At 49.4% G+C, this 17,874-nt stretch overlaps 1 protein-coding gene across 6 annotated transcripts in view; it reads right to left on the bottom strand.

The window, feature by feature from the left end:
* Window positions 1–17,874, bottom strand: part of LDLRAD4 (low density lipoprotein receptor class A domain containing 4) — a 394,962-nt gene that overhangs the window by 324,277 nt on the left and 52,811 nt on the right. For all 6 annotated transcript variants that reach the window (XM_077136067.1, XM_077136063.1, XM_077136066.1 and 3 more), the window contains exon 2: window positions 12,894–12,985. The gene's annotated coding sequence lies outside the window, so the exon portion shown is untranslated. The remainder of the gene's footprint in view (window positions 1–12,893; window positions 12,986–17,874) is intronic.

The raw sequence follows: 17,874 nt of genomic DNA, 5'->3' as shown, positions 1-17,874 counted from the left end.
CTTAAGGCCCCACATGTGTCTCCAGAGGCCTCCGTACCCCAGAATTACCAAGGAACAAGTCAAGGGTCAGGAAATGGGAAAACTTACATGAGGACTGCTGATCTCCCACAAGTTACTGCTGCCTCATTAACTGCAAAATAAACCCTTTGTATAATAGCCAGAAAACAGTATGCTGATAAATCATAAGGGAAAAGCAGAAGCCAAGGAAGCTCCAAATTCAACACTTTGTGAGGCTTAGTCAGTCATGGGCTCTCTTTACCCCACAATGAGGCATGCGTTTCAAAGGTTTTCAATGTTTCAATGATAAATTCTGGAGTAAAGCTGGGCCTGAGAAATCCCCACCCCACCCCACCCCCGTGGTAGGCTGACTTGTGTCCGTTGCCCTAGAAAAGCATGTGTTCTTAATCCTAATCCCATTCCTCTGGTTATGAACTCACTCTAAGCAGGACCCTTCAACAATGCTACTTTTAGTTTAGGTGTGGCCAACTGAATCAGGATGAGTCCTAACCAGAGCCTTTATAAACAAAAAGCACAGGGAGAAGCTGGAAGCTGGACATCAGTGGAACCTGGAGGAGAAGGAAGACGATATCATGATGTGGCGGAAAGTCAAGGAACCCAAGGACTGTCATCCAGCCAGAAGGCTACCAAGGGAAGGAAGCGAGCCTCGCCTCTGAAACTATGAGCCAGTAAGTTGCCATGGTCAAGCTGACCCATTAGGCGGTATTTGCCTTGGTAACTGGGAAACAAATTTGCCCCAAGAGAGCCCACTCTTCTTTCCCAAAATGAATTGGCGATGTTTCATTTCACTTCATTTTCTAAGGTCAAAGGCGATGGTGGAGCTATACAGAGAAGGAAGGGTTAACAAATGAGTATGACTGCTGAATCATTATATTGATTTATCTTTTAGTCTCCAATATCTTAGAGCAGCTAGGAGTAAAAACCTAAAGTGGTGGAATTGAACCCATACCAAACTCTGAAATCTGTTCTACAACGAATTGTTGTGATATGCTTTGAAATAAATTGTTTTTCTGTATGTATGTTGCTTTCACAAAAAAGAAAAAAAAAGTTGATTCTGATGATAAATGCACAGCTATATGATGATCTCATGAACCACTGATTGTATACCTGGATATTATATAATATGTGAATATATAACATTTATCAGTAAAAAATAAATATTTTTTAGGGCAGTGCAACGGTGACTCAGTGGCAGAATCCTCACCTGCCATGCCGGAGACCCAGGTTCAATTCCCGGAGCCTGCCCACACCAAAAAAATAATAATAAATAAATATCATTTAAAAGGTTTTTGCCAGGACTAATATTTTGTGGTTCAATCCATAAGCACTCAATTATTGTATGAATGAATAAATGAATGAGGGAGTGGATGTATAAAATGAATGGATGAAACTAAGATACAATTTCTTTTGCCTTCAGACGCTTCTACTACTGGCTTCAACCGCTTGGTATTTGGACAACAGCAGAGGGGCCTTCGGCTGGAGAGGCCAGTGGAGGCAAGGAATGAGAAGGGCACGTCAGGGTGCTCCCTTGAGGTCCCCCAACTCCATCCAGCTTTGACAAATGGTCCGTTTCAGCTTTTTTGTTCAGTTTTTTAACTGTCCATAGACCCACGAACCCACCTTGGAGCTTCATTAGCCTCCAAGCATCCCAACAGGTGGGGCCAACTCTCTCTCAGGAAGCCCAGGTAGCAAGTTGGGGGGTCTCAAGGTGACCTGTGTGTGCTGGCAATGACCGCCCCTGTTAGGCTGCACCCTCTTCTGTCTAATGGTTTTTAGGTCTTAGAGGATAAGGTTTGGTATAAATCAGCTGTCATTTAAATTAATGGACCAAAGACTTTTCGTTTTTCTGGTATACTCTAACTTCTTCTAATATGCCCAGTGCTTGACTTCTAACTTAGTTTTCAGGGTTTTCTTGTTTTTTTTGTTTTTGTTTTTGTTTTTGTATGCTGTATGGCAGGAGTCACATTTCATTCTTTTCCCATGTGAGCATCCTGTTATTGCAGCGCCGTTTGTTGAATTTTTGTTTGGTTGCCTTGTTTGTTTACTTGATGGTTTTCATTTTGCTGTTGTTGTTTTGGGAGAGTTACATGGGCTGGGAATCAAACCCAGGTCTCCCGCACGCCAGGCAAGAATTCTACCACTGAACTACCCTTGCACCCCTCTGATTTAGTTTTATGTGTCATTAAATGTTTAGTTGCTTTCCACAAATAAAGGGTAGGTCACATACCTCATGGTGGACAACAAAACTCTTTCAAATGAACATGATTTTGCTTCTTATCAAAAAAGAAACGTAGATTCTACTACAAAATTAAGGCACAAAAGGAGAGATGCCCACACAACTGAAATCCTTTTTATTCCTTTTTAAGAATATAATACTTAACTGGAGAATGAGGAAAGAAAAAGAGGCAAATGAAGAAAGCAAACAAATGAAAACTCCAATTAACTCTCACTTCTTCCAGCCTCGCAAAAAATGGGATGTTTAGTATTCGAATGGTTTCAGGGTCATTTTGCCCAAAGTAAGACAGATAAGCAAAGAGGTAGGTGTTGAGGTGGTGGGAGGATCCACAGGATAGAAGCCCAATCAGGTTAACAAAAAGAAGGCGGGTTCTTAAACTGCCTGTGAGCTGAACATTTTAGGCATCCGGTGTCAATGCCTGTCTGCAGCAGTCATTGGCAGGGAGGAACCACAGCTCCTGTTTCCCTTTGGTGATACCGGGTGATAACGAAGTCATCTAGCCTGATGGCAGGGAGTGGAACAAACCGGGACCCCACTGGTAAAGGGGGACCCTGGCCCTGTCTGCTCTCCTGGCCACTCTCAGGTAGGAGGCCTGGAGGTTCGCCCCTCGGGGTGCAGCACCCCCTCCCCCAGACCCTGAGCCCCACCGTGTCTGCCGAGGAATTGGGACTGTGCAAAGGCATGTGGGCAGGCTACACACAGAGGGTGAGGGGGGCTTGATGCCCTAAAATGAATACCCAGAATGCCCCACAGTCCCCCCAAGAGGAGACCCTCCCAGGAAGCCCTGGTAGTGACATCGAAAGACAGAGATGGTTCTCATTCAGGTCAGAGGAAGCCTCCCACCTGGCCTGCTCGCCCAGCTTCACCACGAACAGTGCGACTGGCCATCTGTCACCCAGCTGTGCACTCCACAACGGTCCCACTGGCTCAGAGCTCTCGAAGGCAGGGACAGACAGACCCCAGACACTCCTACCAGTGATCCATGTCTCCGTTACTAGGCGACGTGATGCAACAACAAGCTGACCATTTTTAATCACAGACCTATTCCTGCTTTCTCCACTAGCACACCCAAAAAAAGGCGTCAACTGTAAATTAATGACAGATGACACTCCTGAAGAAAGTTTAAAGTTAGGTGATTAGACAATTAATTAGCCAACGAATAGTATTAAATTTCACTTACATTTGCACATTTACAAATCCTTGAGCAATCAACAAGACTCTATTAATCCCTTACACTGTAAGAGTCATTGCAACTGCTATGATAGGCAATCAGTCCCTTGCTCCTCAGCTCGTCCTCTATGAAACAGGGGCAGATTAAAAGAAAGAGCATGCTGTGGTTTAGATCCCTAAGAAGGAAGCCACTATGCACGCACACCGAATGACTACTTTTTGGACTTAGAACAATACGACACAAGTGCAGAGCATATTCAGAACAACTCCTGAGCAGGTTTACTTGCGAGTCCCTTTTGGTGCCGTGGGAAATGACTCGCAGGAGCCTTCCAGCCTGCAGCAAACCATAAAGGGTCCACCCTGCGTTTCTGAAAGTCCCCAAGCTCCAAAATGCCCAGAGGCTTTGGCAGATGATGCTCAGCCCCCAAGGGGCTTTCACTCTCCTGCCCAAACTCCACGTGTTCAGTTTTCCTAGGTGGTGTGTTTTCTAGGAGCAGCTAAGTAAGACAATACTATCATTACGTCCCACTGCGCCATTATGGATTTATCGCATTGCATAAAGGTCTGTCCGGTGGTCTATTGGCCAAGGTAGGAAAGATTGGGCTCCCTTTGCAGCAGGGGTTTCTAAAGTATTTTTCATTCATTCTCACAGCACTATGCTAATACTCTGCTATGGAACCTTCTTTTTTTTTTTTTTTACATTATTAAGATTGTATTATTTCAGCAATGTTTTAACCTGTAATAGCCAAAGTCATATATCTGTTTCTATCATTGACTATATTTTTCTTTGTGCAAACATGAGATAGTCTTTTAGTATAAACAACTCTATGCAAAAGCCAAAATACATGTCTTTTAAACAGATATGGAAAAGAGCTTTATCAGTGTACTTTTGGGCTGCTTGATGGAAAGTGGTTAAAAAGAGATTTTGTTTTAGTTTATTCATTTAAGTCGAGGGTGGGGCATCTGCCCATTTATCTTGGCTTATACTCTATTTGGCTGGGGGTTGTAAAACTGCTGGAAGTTTTATCGATAAAAGCATACACAATTAGATCACAATTAGAATTGTTGCAGAAGTAACTTCTGAGTTCAAAATGCAAAAGGAATGCAAGCTGACAATATTGCAACTATTTCCATTCTACCTTCTCCATGGAATAGAGAATCATTTTGGAGATAATGATAATAGTATCTCATCATCTATCTTATAATTTCCAGGTCTGTATTTTTGCTGAAAAAAAAACCCAAAATCCAAATGATTACACCAAAACTAGTTATACAAGGTCACTGGCCTTAATCTCTTTGCCTTTTTTGTTATCCTTTGGTGCCTCTTTTGATAACATTTTCTCCAAATTAAACCAGCATTATCAGTGTTTCTTTAAATGGTCTTCCATTAAATATTCTCAGTTACAGGGAGTCTGCATTAATTACCAATCGACTATTTAATGATCTGACTTTAACTCAGACTAAGTCCATGCTTCCCTCTGTGCTTCTTTTCCCACTTACCCACGCTAAGTCCCACGTGAAATCAGAATAGCGCCATACTACAATCTGGGCGGCACGTTGGTGAGGGGAGCACAGCTGGATGGTTTGCAGCAGGTGACAGAGAACGGTGCCTGCCCCATTCCACAGAGCTCAGATATCAGAGCCAGAGCATGAGATGAGAAGCCCACAAATGTGTCCAGGAGAGGCTGTTATTTCTCTACAGGGATGTCACCCATCCAGCCGCCTCCCACCTCTTCCCCTCCTTCCAGACTGAAATGAGGAGTCGTTTCTCACACCTCTGTCTCAGACCCAGCTCAGGAGGTGCAGGATCCCAAATCCATTTGCCCTGACATTCTATCATGGGTTGATAAAGTAATATTCAATAAAGTGCATTTATGGAACAAGATTGGCTTAAATCTTGGTGATTTAAGATCTTTGGTGATTGCTTTAGAGATGGGGCAAAATTCTTGAAAGTCCTTCTGAGTGGCTTTATGCAGGAGACCGAATAGTAGGTCAGAGGATTTCAAAACCAGGGATGCACTGGTCAAATCCACCCAAACGGAAGGGAGACTACACTATGCGCCACGTTAGGTCACTTTTTTTAGATGATATACAAGTGGGCATGGGAGTTACAACATGTATAAGGCATCCAGGTGTAGAAAGGAAATCCCTCGGATAATGGATCTGCCAAAGTTGAAATCTCTAAATCTTCCCTGATGAGTTAAAACAACACACAACACTGAACATTAGAGTTTTCTGACGACTTATGAGAAAGACAAAAATGACAACAGAATAGGCGGTCGGCATTCTAACAAGACAAAGAAAGTTCTGTATGTGTGGACTTAATCCCTTTACAGAAGGCGAGCACTACTCCTTGGGTTCATTCTCAGGGTGACCTCACCATTGACTGATGAACCCCAGATCCCCCCCAGAGCCCTGGCTGCAGGCTGCTTTCTAACTCTTCCCGAGGCATTTCCATGCAGAGTCTGAAGTCCAGGCTCACTGCTCCCATCCCAGGGGAGCCCTTCTCCCTACGCTTCCTGCCTCTGCTCTCCCACCTCCTCATTACCGGAGACAGGGCCAAGGAGTCATTCCAGAACCTCTGTCTATCCATCCCCCCAACCTGGGCTCCTCTCCTTTCCTGCCTCTCGGGTCAGGCCCCCGGCATCTGGGGCCATAACAGCCTCCTAGCACCCCTTCCTGGCTGCCCTTTCCAGCTCCTGTTTTCTCTCCTACCCATGGTCACCAGATTCAACACCCTTGTCCTCTTCCCTCACCTCTCGATGGCCCTCCACACTCTGCATGATGTTTTGAGCACACTATCCTTTGCAAGAATTCCATGCCCTAGCTGCCCTGTTAACTTCCTCACATCCACACATTTTTGTGAGCCTTTCCCTATGCTCAAAATGTTCTCTCCATCCATGTGTCAAGCCCTACCTCAAATATTCCCATCTCTATGAGAGTACCACAAACCTAGAAAGATGGGCCTCTGCTCCAGGGTCCTGCAGCACAGTGCACTTAGTGCGTGTCTCAGTGGACTGCAACTGCCACCACAGGCATGCTTGTGTGACCCCTCCTGAGCCCCTCCAGCAGACCCTGATGCCCGAGTTACCCTCGGCAGGTGCTCTCTCCCACCGACCAAGTCCCGTGGAGTGCCCGTCACACAGCTGAGGAACACAAATTCCATCACACACAATTAGTCACCTCATGTTCTCTCCCCACTGCTCTCTTCCCATCAACAGCAGTGGGGAAATAACTCATTTTGAGCATCCCCACATACTTTTGGAAGCCGAGGTCTGCCCAGATTGAGATGAGCCTTTCCATCATCTCTAGTGTGAGTTTATTTCTTGGTTCTAAGGGAGTGTTTCCTGCACTGAGGACAGTGGCAGCCCAGTGGGGGTGGCTTATGGAGACTTCGGGCTCCGCGAGACAAAGGACAGCTGTGGGGGAAGCCACAAACGCGAAAATCCTCCTACTGCCATCATCCCCAGTAGTTACTCCAGGAGAGACTTTGCAGCACCCTTACAGATGGGATTACTATCTTGAAAAGGTCACAACTTTAAACACTCCCAGTTTTCAGGGGGTGGGAAACAGTTCTGACCAAATATTCCCCATGTTTCCATTTTTTCACATTTCCTGACAGTAAGCATTGGAGAGTCAGTTCACAGAAGCATTAAGGCAGCCCCTCCGCTCGAATTCCTCCTTTCCCAAGTGGGAATTACACCACGCCTTGGGAGACAACAGACGCGTCCCCACATGCCCCAGCCCCCCAAGCTCCACTGCGTCTCCATGCCCCTCGCACCCCCGGGGACTCGATGGGGACAGCGGTGCTCCTGGCTCACCTGGGCAGCCCCCCAGAAGGCCAACAGGTCTGCCACTTTCTCCAACAACGGTTCAGCACCCCTCCAAGACATGACTGGCCTGGCATGGCTGATGGCGGTCCCGGGCCCGGCTGTGTGGGGAGCAGAGACGCAGCCCTCGCTGCTCGGGGCCCCTTTCCCCATGTCCACCTGAGCCCCAGGGCCACCCCGAGCATGAGGGAGCAGCCTGTGCACCCCCTGACCCTGCACCCCAGCTCGTGATCTTTGCCAGGACTCGAAAGCAAGTGTTCACGACATGCAAGGAGGAGAAGACCCCTGGGACCTCAGCCGGTCCCCTTCTGTCCTGGCAGGTGGCACCGTTTAGAGCCCCTTCCCCTTGGCCTGTCTCCTTCAGCCCCTCTGCACCGCCTCTGCCCACGAGCCTCTCATTTCCAATCAGAAAACTGCTCACAGGATTTCCAAGTCAAACAACACACGTGCTGCCGCATGCTGGGTGGCAGACACCCTTAGCCTCCTGAGAGCCAGTGCAGGCACCCCCACCCTCCCCGAAGAAAGCACACGGTCTCGCCGAAGCCCCAGACACCCTAGAACCTCGGCTGCAGGGCCCGTCTCCTTCCATTTCCCTGCCGCTCTGAACGGGAGAACCACCACCGTAGTCTGCAGGGATTGCACGACTTGAACAGATTCTAGGGCCCCTGCAGGGTTCATTCCAAGGCCCCGACAGCAATCGAGACAGAGGTGGTGTGGTAGTTAGAGTCAGGTGTCAACTTGGCAGGTGAAGGCACCTATTTCTGTTGCTGCGGACATGAGCCAATGGCGTGTGAACCTCATCTGTTGCTGATTCCATCTGCAGTCAGCTAGGAGGCGTGCCTGCTGCAATGAATGATGTTTGATTTAATTGGCTGGTGCTTAAATAAGAGAGCTCAATGTAGCAGAGCCCAAGCAGCTCAGCATACCTCATCTCAGCACTCGCAGCTCAGCCCAGGCCTTTGGAGATGCAGAAAGGAATCACCCTGGGGAAAGTTTCTGGAACCCAGAGGCCTGGAGAGAAGGCCAGCAGAGATCACCCTGTGCCTTCCCATGTAAGAAAGAACCTCAGTTGAAAGTTAGCTGCCTTTCCTCTGAAGAACTAACAAAATTAATCCCATGTTATTAAAAGCCAATCCGCCTCTGGTGTGTTGCATTCCAGCAGCTAGCAAACTAGAACACGTGGCTTGCACGCGCTCCAGGAGTAGACGGGTCTGAGTGCGGCAGCCCCGGCCCAGCCACCTGCCCAGTGACGGTCCCCGCAGATGAGGTGGCATGACCCCCACCCGGCCCGCGGAGCATGGACACGGAGCAGGGGGTGCCCCCAAGCCCCGTCCTCATGCGGGGCGACTGAGAACCCCATAAAAGGCAGCAGCTATTTCTAACCTCCCGCACCCAGGGAGAAACTCACAACACCAGGCAACCTAGGACTTCTGAAAGGCTTAGTTTTATACTCTTCTCCCCCCGCCCAACAAAACTTAAGGTGGGAGACTCCCTAGCTTTTCAGCAGTCATATGGCAAACTTGCCAGCATGTTTGAGTTTAAAGCAAAAGGCAAAGGTGTTTTTCTGATAGGACTCCACATTTCTACTGGATAAGAAAATAATATAATCTGATAAGACAGAAATAAAAAAAAGTCATGCAGAGAGCATTCCCACAGTCCCAGGCCACCGACCGGAATCCCAGAGCGAAGGGATCTGTCCCTGCTACGGAGCAAGCCCTCCCCCTCTCCCCTTTTCACGGTGGATTTCTTTTTAACGTTTTGTTGGAATGATGCACATCCAGCTCAAAATTTCCCCATGTTAGCATCAACTCCATTGCCACAAAAACAGCCCAGAATGTTCACTTCCAAAATGAAGCTACCTGATACTGGCCAAAACAATTTCCCCTTTTAACTGCTTTCAAGTACAATCCAGCCCTACTGATTACACTCGCTATATTGGGCCACAAGTGTTGGTAGGGGTTTTTTTCATCCAGTTTCTGAAATGGGGGCACACAGCGTCCCTGACCCCCTCTGGACGTTGCTGTTTTCCTCAAGGCCACACTCGGCCTTGGCACAGATGGGAAGTGGTGGGAGGGTCCCTTCCTTCCAGTCGTGGCAGGGTGGGGGTGGGCGGGAAGGAGAATGGGAGAGACAAGGGAGTGGGGGAGGGCGGGAGGCTCAGAGATGACCCGGGAACCGGAAGGGACCCCAGCACGCCCACTGGGCGCCACTCGCTGATGACCAGCCAGCAGCTTGGACCCCCAGGCACAGGCTCCTATGCGAACGGGGCTGCCCGGTGCACTTCTGGGTGGGCAAAGCCCGAGGGGAGCAGCAGAGGGCTCCTTCCCTCCACTCGGCTGCACTTCCCAGTGCGGAGCCCTCCAGAAAAAGAAGTCTGCGGCTAGACCCCTGCCGCTGCTCACCTCAGCTAGCAGGGGACCCAGTGACACCCCATGCCCTCTTGCATCCCTGCCACGTGTTGAACGCTGGATCAGGCACCAGACAATAATTCCACAAGATAAATATCGCCCCACGTAAAGACGAGCGGGACGGAGCCTCGAGGAGGGCCCCTGGCTGGTCCACGTGGCAAAGCAAGCAAACGACGCAGGGCCAGCATCCGAGCCAAAGTCTGTGCATCTCCCCACGGCCCCTCCCAGGTGTGCACAGCCAAGGGGGAGGTCTCCAGATCCCCCCAGGAGGTTGGCATTATATCCACATTTGATAGCAGTCTAAGCATGGAGGCCGACGCCAATTCTGAACAAACAGACCCACTCTACTGGGAGACACGCAAATCCTGCAGCAAATGCAAAGGTGACAGCCTCCTTGGGTCTGCCTGTTATGCCAGGTCTTAGCCATGCCGCACGGACCAGCCACAGGTTGTGTGAGGGACTTCGCAGTCCAGGCCATACGTGTCAACACCCAGAGGAACATAAGTTTGCACGCTGCAAGCACTTACATGGCTGGGGGGGAGGGGGCAGGGGAAAGGACCCAGAGGAAGGTAAGCGCCATCCACTTAGGAAAGGGGATGGGGAGTCGGCTGTAAGAATGCATTTCAGAGGCATGAGAGTCCTTACCAGGCCCAGAGTCTCAGGCTGCACCTGAAAACCCTGCACACGGACAGGGAAGCCACAGGGAGCGCCAGGCAGCTCTGCAGCCCCACCCAGCTTTGCACCTCTTTGAGGCTCAGGAGGGAGCAATGCAGCTTCAGATTTAATTTAAAGCCCACAGGCAGCCCTGCAGTCAAGGAAAAGTTTCCCATCACCCATTATCCAACCTGCTTAAAACCGCTGACGGAACAGGCAAACCCCGTACGGGGATTTTCAGGCCCTCATGTAATTTGCAAGAATTATTTCCACTTTTGTGGAAAATGTCTTAAATCAAGCTGCACAGTCCTTGGGAGTGCAGGCTGGCATGGTTTGAGTTACCCAGTAGAATTCTATCAGAATCCCAATTTAGATTTCGGTGGGTAAATTCAGTGGGGCCTGTGGCTGCGGTGAGGAGAAGGAAACCACGCTGCGCCCACGGGCTCCTCCCAGGAGGACTCGCAGCTCCGCCTCCCGCGCTAAGAGAGTGCCGCAAAAACTGCGAGACTGACCCATGTGCGCACGTCAGAGAGGACAGGGCACTTCGCCCTCTGCATGCTGTTCCAGAAGGTTCTTAAGGGGTCTCATCCGCCGTGGAACACTCCGGGAGGCGTGCAGCCGAGTGCTCCCTGGCTCTCCCCACCCTCCCTTCCAGCGCTGACAGAATGGGCCCCCCCCCAGTTTCCAGACATGCAATAGCGAAACCTACGCAGGAAAGATGCCCACGGGGGGGCTGCACGGTGCAGACAAACGCCCCGGCCCTGCCGGGAACGCACCTGCTTCACCACCACGCTTGTAAGAAGTTTCCAAACGTGAAGGCCGTTTAGCCTCGGGGTCTGCGGGCCTCGATGCGGAGGCCAGCGAGGGCCCCCCGAGTCTCCAATTCACCCAATTCCAGCAGCAATTCCCAACACAACGGCCCAAAACATTCTGAGAGCCCTGGGAGGGGCTTCACCGTCTCTTTTCCTTGGACCAAAATTCTATTTACCAGGCACTGCTCTAAGCCCTGGAGGGAAGAAAAAGGAAGAAAGAAAAAGTGTCCGTGCCTTTATAATGCTTGCATTCCAGGAAGGGCGGCCATACGTGATGAGCCTTATTCTAATGGCACATGAAAATTTAGGAATTTTATCTCTATCTTTTATTTGATGGCATTTCTTGCTTCTCTGAAGATGCCCTCACACCTCTTCATTTGATGTCCCCACAGCTCTGGCAATGAGACAGGGCCTCCCTGAAATCACTTGGGGTGATGACACAGGCACAGAGCTGCGGAGGGCAGCGAGAGGGGAAGAGTCGGGAAGGGGTGGCAGCAGAGGGATGAGCTGCATGGGCAGCTGCCCACACTCTCTGCAGCTCCCTCCAGGGCACCACCTCCCCTGACTGGCTCTGAATCAGGCTCTGGACTGCAAGAGGTGACCAAAGCCATCCAGGGAATATCCAAGCTCTACTTTCAGATATCCTAAACCCTGGCCTCTTTATGTCCTACCCCTAAAAAGAAACCCACACACGCACACAGGCATGCAAATGTAACAACGAACAGGTCCATTAGGCTGTCGGCACCCACTTCACAGCCCAGGCCACGTGGGGCAAAATCCAGAGGAAGCTAAGTTTGCACACTGCATGCACTTACACAGCTGTGGGGTAGAGGGAAGGACCCAGAGGAAGGAAAGTGCATACACTGGGTGCCACCAACACAACTGGGGGGGGCGGTTAGGCAGAGGAAGGGAAGTTTGCATGCTGCACACCACCTGCCCAGCTAGGGGGTGGAAAGGACCCAGAAGGAGGGAAGTGTGCACCCTGCATGCCGTCTACACAGCCAGGAGGTGGAAAGGACCCAGAGGAAGGTACCTGCACAGCCGGGGGAGGCTGCCCAGAGAAGGTGAGTGTGCATGCTGCACACCACCCACATATGAGCTGGGGGTGCTCGGGGCACACGTTTCTGGGTGCTTCGGCTCATTGGTGTTTCGGCTCATTGATTCTTTCTGGAAACCCCATTATAATCCCCATTTTATGAACTAGGAAGCCAAGCCAAACAAGGAACGTAGAATGCGAAATAGAGGATCCCATTTCCCACCGATCTTAAATGTTTTGAAGTGTCTGGGCATGAGGTTGCCGGGCTCAGCAATGAACACAAGTCTAGACCATCCTTTTCCTTCAGGTATTTTGGTAAACCTAAAAACTATGTTTTTAATATATATTCGCAGCCCGCTGGGAATATATGCTCATGTAGAAACCAAGGAATTAAAGTCACAATCTGACACCATGCAAATTTCCTCCTATCAGGAAAAGCTACATTAGGAAAACAGCCTTTGCCCCTAGAGGTTGGTGCAACTTTCCTCAGAGGGAAACCATCTCCGAACGGTTAGTATTGTGATAAACTTTGCTACACAAAAATTATCACAGATTCTTTTTATAAATCGATGCAAATGTACTAAGAAATGATGAAAATGCAACTATGTGATGATGTTAAGAATTACTGATTGTACATGTAGAATGGAATGATTTCTAAATGTTGTTAGTTAATCTTTTTTAATTAATAAAAAAAAAATTATCACAGAGAAGAGCCTTCATTGAACTCACCTTTTAAGCTGTACAAAAACTGATTATCAGTTCTTGAAAATGTTCCAACCAGAAGACAGAGGTTTGATGATATAAACGTAGAGGATGAATCACTAGAAAGAAAAATAAAGAATTTCAGTGGACCATTTCTTGGTTTCTTTCAGTGCATCACTCCCCCAACCCCAGCTTCCAAGTTCCAAAAAAATACTTGAGGGCTGTCATGATAAAAGGCACAGACATCAAAACGAATAAAATGAGAATGCAAAGATAAGTATCAAATGATAAAGGAAAGGAAGAGAGAAAATGTACAGCAGAAAAATCTGGGTGAAGGGCTGGGAGTGAATCAGGGACAAAATGTCACCCTGAACTTTCTAGCAGCCACAGCAAAATAGAAAACAGACACTGAGCTCTCATCTTGCAATAAAAGTAGGCACACTTGTTTGTCCAAATTCACGGGCCTGTTTGTAACTCTGCACTAGGGGAGGATGTTACTTCACAGATCATTCTACAAGGGGCCACGAACAGATAGTACAAAGCATCCTTGGAGGGATTTTGTAGAACTCACAGACAAGGGTTAGAATGCTCGCCTTCCATGCAGGTTCGATTCCTGGACCATGCACCCAGAAGAAAAAACCTCACAGACATTCTAAGTATGGCTGCAAACAGACAGTCTTCTTTCTTCATCCAAATTACCCTGAGACCACACAAATCCGCCAAGCCTTACTTCTAAAGCGCCCACGAAATACAGGTCCAATCAGGGGAAGCCTCCGTGAAAGTCTAGCTCGGTTCTGCCCAGGGCTGGCGACCACCTCTGGGACTTTCCACCGGGCCTCTCCCCTTGCAAGGAGGCCGTTCTCCTGCTTGGGGCTTCCACTGGCAGGGCCCAATTCCCCCCACCTGCTGCCAGCCCCCCGAGCTCCCCACAGGCAAGCATCATGTCCCCTCAGGCGACCCCTCCCGCCTCCCCAAGCAGCCTCAGGAACCCCACAAAGCTTGGCTCCGAAAGCCTGCGCACCTCCCCAGCAGCCGCCTGCACCTTGCACTCCCGCCCAAGGCTGAGTGAGCCTCCATCGGTCTCAGCGTGCCCACCAAGAGAAGCATCCTCCAAGCATGCTCCCGCCATGTGTCGTCCTGAGCCAGAAGCCAGCGCTGGGGTGGCCAGATAGAGACACGCTTGCCTCCAGCTAGAGGACCTGCCTTTCCCAGGGAGGTGCCCCCAAACACAAGGGCTGCACACCCGTGCTGCCTCCGTGCAGTATGGCCCCCACCACTGGCCCCCACCAATAGCCCTCCCGCTCCTGCTTTCCACCAGCCAAAAGGAGAGGACGTTCCAATATGGTGTTCTAGCCCCTCATTCCATCGCTCAACTGGGACCCCTCTGGTCGTCTTCCCGGGAGCCCGTGTGCTGGTTCATCGGGACAGGCGTCAGAGGGACAGCCAGAAGTGCACTGAAGGAAGCAGAGCTCTAAGGTGGCCTCAAATGGGTCACACCCTGCACAACTGCCTCCTCCAAGTGCAGACAGAGCTGGGCCAGGCTTCTGTCCCCACGGGACAGCAAAGGTGGCAGGTGACCCCCAACATACAGGATCATCTCAGCAGGCGACGGGATGAGTTTCCCCGGCTGGCTTTGAAAAGGAGCTACCATGTTGGCAGAGGGTCTGTGCAGGAGCCACATGGCAAGGAATTAGGGGGGGCCTCCATGTGCTGAGAGTGGCCCCCAACTGACAACCAACAAGAAAACAGGAGCCTTAGCACTGCAGCTACAAGGAAATGGGGTGCACCCTCAGGCCTACAGCTACAAGGAAATGGGGTGCACCCTCAGGCCTGCAGCTACAAGGAAATGGGGTGCACCCTCAGTCCTGCAGCTATAAGGAAATGGGGTGCACCCTCGGTCCTGCAGCTACTAGGAAATGGGGTGCACCCTCAGTCCTGCAGCTATAAGGAAATGGGGTGCATTACACAGCAAGCTGGGAAGCAGGTCCTTTCTCAGGCCTCCAGGTAAGAGCACAGTCAGAGAACACCCTGACTACCACCAGGAGACACCCGGAGCAGAGCCGCTCAACACGTCAGGAGTCCATCCATGGCCTTCCAGAGGGGGGAACAACGGCCCCTGTCAAGGCTGCATCCTCACTAGCCCCAGACTGTCCCCTGGAGGGCTTACATCCCGACGAGTTTAAAGCAGTGCCCAGACTCCTAACCCAGAGACAGTGAGATAACAAGCAGGTATTGCTTTAAGCCACCAAGGTTATGGAACTCTGCTATGCAGCATTAGGAAAGGAATCTATCCAATTGACTAATTAACTAAACATGGGAACACACAGCACACATACGTATGGATTAGATCCGCATGCGACTGGCCCATCAGAAAGGGCCCTGCCTACCTGCCTCGTCCATCGGTAGAGAAAATCTGTCTCTCTGCCTCTACCGTGAGTTTCCCTGACATGCCCCTGCCATCCCCACAAGCTCGCATGCTGTGTGGCATGTGGCAGGCTCTTCACTTTTATTTTAATGTGGGGCAGGGAGGTGGAACTATCTGATGTTCTGGAAAGGCTGGGCTAGGTTTCAGGACTTAACTGGGCTTCACTTTTATTTTAAAGGAACCAAATTAAAAGAATCATGATTTGTTCACCTCTAGTTCCTGCAATAAGGCTGCACAGCTGAACTCATGCAAGCCTTCAAAGCAGAGCTCAGAGACCCCAAGTTCAATTCCCACTGGGCAGGAGACATTTGGTGGCACCACCTCCCCCAAATGATGGGCGCACACTTTACACTAGGCAAAATGTCGATTTCATTTTACCTGGGAACACGAATCAGTGCTTAGGAATGATGCTCAGTAAGCACCAATTTCCCCAGATTTCCTTGCCGCTTCCCTGGCATTTAGCTGTCTCAAGGCTAGAGGTTACGAACAAACAATTCCCTAGGAAAACTTCCAAAGAAAGAATGTGTGACTCATTCTGACTTTTCCATTCACATCAATAAATCTTTCATTCCCAACCAAAATGAAAAAACCTGCATAAGTTGAATAACCCAGCTCTAATTCTAAAACAAAATGCTAATCCGACTTCCTGACAAACTATTTCAAAAGTTCTTTCAGGCTTTTTTATGTTTAAACTGATGATCTTTAATTCTTTTAAGCAAGCATTTGTTTCATCGTTGTTTAAAATTAAGGCTGAATACACAAATATATTCAGTTTCTGCCCCTCTTGAGAGATAAATGATGGATTTTGTTTTTTACTACAAAGAAGACTGGGACTCAAATTGTATCCATTTTAGATTTTGAAAGGACTGGTTTTCATAAAAGAGATATTTTTAAATATTCTAATCAGCTAAACTACTTTCAAAGAGCACAAAACAAAGCCTTTACCTCATTACAGAAACATGTCATACTGCCCTGAAATCCCTTCTCAGGAGTTCATTATATATTCCTGCTCCTCATAAATCACTCAAAAGCCAGAACCTCAACTCCAAGGTTTATCTCCTCGTGCTCAGCTCTCAGACAGCAAGATTCTCACAGCGAAGCCAAGAAAAACGAAAACACCGGTTCTTTGACACACGAGGCAGAAAATCCCAACAAACACCTTTTCCTCGCAGCATAGTTTTAAACCTCTCAGGCCCCCTTCTCTCCATGAGCACAGCCGGTGGTCTCAACTGAGTCCCCTGCACGGAAGGAAGAGCCCAGAGACGTGCAGGGGGCCAAGGGTCACACAGTGCGTCCGGGGCTCGAGGGCGAGGCGCCCACCAGCCCTGCTTCCTCAGTTCTGGTTTCTACCATCTCACCATAGAGAACTCGGGACCAAGCCCACAGCCTCAAAGAAGGACGGCTGTACCTGAACAGCTGCCCCGGCAAGGCAAGTAAGCTTCGCAAACAGTCTACTTAAGAGAAGGCAACTGAAGGCATCTAATAAGCCACAGATCTGGGCAGAAGATGCTGGCTCTGCGCCTCCTACCGCAGCCCCCACTGCCCGAAGCATCAGATGCATCTGCACACGGCCTTCAGGGGTGCAAGGTACAGTCCAGTGGGGTTCAGGGGCTCACTAGCCCCAGACTCTCTTCTGGAGGCCTTGGGTTCCTGATAGATTACACTGCACTGGAGACTCGCTGGCTGTGTGGAGTGGTAAAGCAAAAGGGGGAGGGTGGGTGGTATTCCCGGAAAGCCGGGTGGGGCGAGGAGTCCCCTGCCCGAGGGTGGCAGACAACCGATAAGGCAATCACAGGAAACGGAGCAAGTTCATCCTCAACCATCACGGAAATCTCACCCACGAAGGTTAAGAGAGAAACCCGGGCACACACTTCCTTTCCTTCTCTGAAACATGAATTGCTCCAGCTGAGTAACCTGAATCCTGTTTAAAGAACAATGAAACCTGGAGACAACAGGAAGAGTCATTTCATGGAGGTTATAACTTGGGAAAGGGGAAAAAAATTCAAGGAATTTGTAAAAATTCAAGGAATTGGTGCTACGGAAAGAGATTGAAGGGGAAAAAGAGAAAACAAGATAATTCTTGCTTCATTTCATTTTGCAGAAATGTTAAAGGGGGGGCCTCAAAACGTTTCTTCAGGAAGGACTGATATCCGCAACTCGGAGGCAGGAGCCACACGGACTTTTGTGTCAAGTCCATTTTCACGACATAAAATGCAGGCGTGCATTTATTCTTTGAATCCACAAATGTGGATTTTAGCATGTTTATCACATCTTTATGAACAGATCAACCACAACTCTATAACATATTGTCCAGTGTGTAAGTCGATGACAATATACCTTTCTGTAGACTAACATTCAGCTCAAGAAGCTCTGTTCTGACCATCACTGAGGTTTGTCCTCCGTGAAAAGCCAGGGACCTCCACAGTTAGCCAAGTCACCAAACAACAGGACACCGCAGACCCCCAGCCCCTTTCCCTGAGCCCTGTGACCAGTGTCCTCCTGACCAGCACACACTCAGAGCCCCAGTCTCTCTCTCTTTCTCTCTCTCTCTCTCTCTCTCTCTCTCTCTCTCTCTCGTTGACT

This window comes from Tamandua tetradactyla, chromosome 18 (assembly GCF_023851605.1).
Source record: "Tamandua tetradactyla isolate mTamTet1 chromosome 18, mTamTet1.pri, whole genome shotgun sequence".
NCBI lineage: Eukaryota > Metazoa > Chordata > Mammalia > Pilosa > Myrmecophagidae > Tamandua > Tamandua tetradactyla.
This window is presented reverse-complemented; position numbering and strand designations above follow the sequence as displayed.